This window comes from Numida meleagris, chromosome 12 (genome assembly GCF_002078875.1).
Source record: "Numida meleagris isolate 19003 breed g44 Domestic line chromosome 12, NumMel1.0, whole genome shotgun sequence".
Taxonomy (NCBI): domain Eukaryota; kingdom Metazoa; phylum Chordata; class Aves; order Galliformes; family Numididae; genus Numida; species Numida meleagris.
Genome location: NC_034420.1, coordinates 14862987 through 14868051, shown reverse-complemented (window position 1 = coordinate 14868051; position 5065 = coordinate 14862987).

Genomic DNA, 5065 nt, shown 5'->3' with positions numbered 1-5065 from the left:
CCCCGGGCTCTGGCCCTTTGCCGGTGGAGGTTGGAATCGCGGCGAGAAGGGGTAGGGAAGGAAGGGGTGAGTCTGAGCCGCCGCAGGATGAGCCCCGTGTGCTTCGATGATTATTTTTTCCATCCAGACCCCGACTGAAAGCTTCCCGGGGTTTTCCTTGCACCTTGCAGTTTTTCTACGCGCCTCCATCAAAGTGAAAATATCCCGAAATTGGGAAGGTTTAACTCAAGAAATATTCTGAAGAGTAACTCAAAGCAGTTCTTTTCCCTCTTACATTTCCGAATACCTACGGGCACTTTGGCTTTTGCGTGTTTCACTTTAAAAAGATATTTTGCAGGTGCTCAGAGAGTTAAAAATTCCCAATGACATTCATCTTGGAACCAGATGATGTTTGAGGTCCCTTCCAACCTAAGCCATTATAACATTCAGCATTTGTCGGTGTATAGACACAACTCTGACAACTCTTTGCCTACGGATGCCAACAACCAACCAAAAAGAGCCGTGCTGCTTCCATTGTAAGTGTCATAATTACTGCTAATCTCCACGAAGTGCCCACGGATCCCCGTGTCAGACACCACTGGGAAGTGGCCGATGCGTTCCCCTGGTCCAACATCTGGCGCTGTGTGTCCCACAGATTCAGCACTGCCCCATTGTCAGCGCTCACGTACTCGGCTCCTTGGACGGTTTTTGGTTTCACCATCCATCAATGGTCATTTTTAGGCTTCTATGCCCAAACTCAGATTTATTTACATAATTTCCCCTTATGTTAAGTGTAGCTTCCTTCTTTCTCCTGTGCTTTTCTCCTAAGCCTTTGATGAAAGGGGAGAACTGACAGCGTAAGTCTTTATCTCACACTTTGATTTCGCAGCACTGACCATTTGGCTTGAACCTGAGCAAGGATTTTGCTGTCGTTTTTTCTGCTTTTTGCCCTCTTCACTTTGAGGCGATCTGTGACACCAGTGAACCGCCACCAACGATCTTCTTTGTGCTAAAAGGATCCCTCGCAGAAGTGAGCAATCCTCAAGGCCCTGGGTGATGAATATTAACGAGCCTCAAAACAGAAATAGTTTTCTAGTGGCTGAGCTTGATGCTTTTTAACATTTTATGGGTATACAGACCCGAGATGCGCAATATAACAGCAGAGAACCAGGCCTGGCTGTTCTTTGGGAGCCCTCTCCATCAGCCGACCTGCAATCAAGCCGATGGTTTTAGGGCCTGTGTGCACCTAAATGACTCCCTGCACTCAGTGGTTCCACTTCATTGAGCCACTCACATCCCGAAGTGACGGCACGATGGGGTTGGCAGGCAGCGAGCTTCGCCGCAAACCAGGGCAAAGTCAGAAGGGGCTCAAATCTAAAGGTTATGGAAGCATATGGCCAAAAATGTCCAACTTTTGTTCATGTGCACTTTTGCACATAGCGATATAAACTCCGGTGCTGCCTGCAACACTGTTATTGTCTTTTGTTGAGGTGTCTTTGAGCAGTCAATAGTTTATTCATTAAAATGTTTATGATTCCCCAGAGTTTCGCAGACTTTGGCACAACCGATCACTTGTCTGAACGTTTGCGGTGAAAGCGCATTATTCATTAGTCCTTATCCATCATTTGCGGTTTGTCATTTGTTATTCTCTTGTTTTAAAAAGTTTGTGCTCCAATCAAGGAGGGGAGAGAGCACCATGTGTCTCTGTGATCAGTCACAGCCATGAATAGCCCGAGCTGCAGTGAATGTTTCACAAACAACCCATAGGCTGAAATTTGTTTGCATAATCTATTCACTGCCTACTTATGAATAACGAATGCATTCACAGAACCAGAATTGTTTCAGGAAGCCTTCGCAAACAGAAAGAAGTGCTAAATATCTTGGATAATTTATTCCCGATGAATAATTCAACCCGTTCTATCGCAGGCAGTCTACTAATTTTGCAGATAAATTATTCAGCCAACGCAGATAATGGCTCCTACACCTTATGTGCCTGCTCCTGGCGAAGTCGGCTGCCAAACTTTCCCCAAGTTTTCTGTAAGGTTGGGAAAGGAAAAATCCCCAAATGAAACAGGACCTCGGATTTTGCAGAACACGATGTGTGTTCCCAGCATCTTGCTCATGGCCGTATTCGGATTGTTATTCTTTGACTCAAGCTCCTCTGCCTTGGCGTGAGTGCGGCTACTCTCAGGCTTGTAGGTGCTGTTAGGTTCATTGTTAGAGCTCCAAGGAAGATAACTATAAATACGTCACCCATTTACTTTGAGACACTTTACTCTTAAAGAGAAAAGTTTGAAGTGATATTTTTGAGCGCGGAATCCACAGAAACAGAGCTGGATCAGAATGGCAGAGAAGTGTTGTGGGCCCATCTGCACGCAGTGCATTCATTTGGTGATGGATGGCCTCTAGCATGAGGCCCTGGTGCTGGGTGGCATGGGGTGTGTTGGGTCTTGTTTGTGGCTGGACTCTGGAAAGAGGGGGAATTTGGGGAGGTGAAGGAAAGGTTCCTGAGTGCAGCACTACTCAGCTCTGCTCTTCAAACGCACCATTTCCAGTGTGGACATGGCTGGGCAGCCCATGCCCTGGTGGGTGCCAACTATGCCTGGTGAAGCTGAACAGATCTCCGTGCCAGAACTCAGCCTGGCATTCCAGCATGGACCAGAGCTGTGATGGTTAGAGTGGGGTTGGTGCCACTCCTTCCCAAGTGGGGAAATACCTGCCTCACAGTAAAGCTGCTCCCGTGGTTGGAAGATATCTTGGACATGTCAGAAGTGCTTTTAAAAACTTCTTTATTTTAACTTAATTGCTTTTAGGTTTAGGAGGCACATGGATGCAATAACTCACCCAACTAAGTCTTGTTACATCAGCACAAACTCTTGAGGGCTTAAACTGATGTTGAGAGGAGCATCAAAGTGTATCAAAGCTCACTCATTTGAAAGCGTGGCCTGAGCGAGAAGGCAGAGCTCCCTGCAGAAGTTGCTCAATGTGAATTTGGGGATGCAATATGGCTGGAGGCTAAACCGTCGCCCTGGGAGCACAAATCTTGATTTGCAAGAGTAAGGGGAAGGTCGCGCTGCCTGAAATGTCCGTGTTGATGCCACGCAAGCCCAATATTGGAGAGATACCCACTCAGTGTTGGAGAGATACCCACCCAATGCTGGAGAGATAATCACCCAGCACTGGAGAGATACCCACCCAGTGCTGGAGCTCGCAGCCGGCAGGGAGGCAGTGTTAACCCCTCCAGCTCTCCTAGGTGGGGTCCTGCAGCTAAGGGGCTCTTTAGGAGGGACCTGGCCCATCCCATACCTGCCTGTAGCAGTGTAGGATGTGTGCTGAGGGCATTGCTGGGTGCTGGGGTCTTGGTTATGCCCTGGAATCCTGCCAAAGGGGCTCAGCCCCTTCTGGAGGCTCTGCAAAAAATAATGGGGATGTTTTATTTTCAGGTTTTAAACATGCAATACAACTTTTTCTTTCTTTTTTTTTTCTTTTTTTTTTCCTTTTTTTCTTTTTTTCTTTTTTTTGAAGGTGGGGGGAGTAGGTAAGCGATTGTTCCCTGCGAGCACAAATGTATTTTGTTTGTTGTAATTAAAATGTTTTAATGAGACAACCATAAAATCAACCATTAATTATTTTTTTTTCAAACACTTCTGCTTCCTTTTGAGCTAGGTCTATTTAGAAATAGTTTAGAGAGTAGCCTGCAGTTTTATTCTTTCTTCGGTATTATACACAGGAGTGGAGAAGTCATTTATAAATAATTACACAATGTTTTGGGTCTTTGGGTTTGTATAATATATCAAAGCGATTAGTACACGCATTGTTCCATTGTAAATGGTTTTTTTCCCTTCCTTTCAGTTTCACTTGCCTTGTCTTCTATCTAAACCTTTTTCGTGAAATCCTTTGTCTTCCTCATTCTTTCAGCTTGTTACAGTGCAGGGACATTCTTCTTATTCAAACACTCACAGCATGAGCAAAGAAAGCTACTTCTGTCGCATCTTAAGTTTTACCATAACTTTCTGGCATTTTCTTTTCTTCTAATTTTCCCAGACTACCGATAGGGTAATGAAGAATTATAACATACATCAATTATTGGTGCTCACGGGGCATTATGCTCCTGAATTCAAGGGGGGATAAAGAAAAAAAAAAAAAAAGAAAGAAAGAAAGAAAAAAAGCGCCACTTTTTGTGGTTTTGAGGCACATGGGAGAGGACCGCGCGCAGATTATTTATAACATCTCTCTGAGCATCAATTATCTTCGACTCCTGCAGCCACTTCCTTGTCGCACCGGTTTTACGGCCAGAAGGAATCATTTTTGTGTGCGGTAGCTGCAGCATTTAACTTGTGTCTTTTCTGAGAAGCCCAAACAATGCACCTTCAGCCAAGCAATCGATCTCCCCGAATAATAGCCCGAACGTCCGTCAAGCGCTCGGCGCTGGGAAATAGACGCTCATGTTAAAGGGAGATGGGAATAAAGCTTGAGGCTGGCGGGCTGGGTGCGGGGACCGGGGGCACCGTGGTGTGGCGATGCCATCCCTGCTATCCGCATGGGCACCCCAAGAGCTGGGCTGCACCCAGAGTGGTCCCAAGGGTCCCACAGCCCAAGCTGGGGGAGCCCCACTGCTGGGTCGCGCTACTGGGCATGCTCCTCCAGCCCTTCCAGCATCCCCTGTCCACTGGGAGAAACACGATTAGGATGTCACCTCCAAGAAACGAGCTCTTTCCCCAACCTTATTGTGTGAGAAGTCTTTCTCGTCTCTCTCTCTCTTTTTTTTTTTTTTCCTCTATCCACCTTCTCCCACCCACAGTTCCCCCTTTTTTTGATTTGTGTTTTGTCAGTTGGAGCTAGAACACTTATCCGAAAAGAGAGGGATGAAATTCATTGACTGCAGTGCAAATGTGCAAAGCAGTAAGCGTAAGTGCATGCTGGGATGCTCGAGTTTCCTTTTATAACTTTCATATCAATCATTCTGTTTAGGAGCAGCTTTTCCTCATATCCTTTTCCTTTTCTCTTTTCTGTGCTCCTTTCCTTCCTTCCTTCCTTCCTTCCTTCCTTCCTTCCTTCCTTCCTTCCTTCCTTCCTTCCTTCCTTC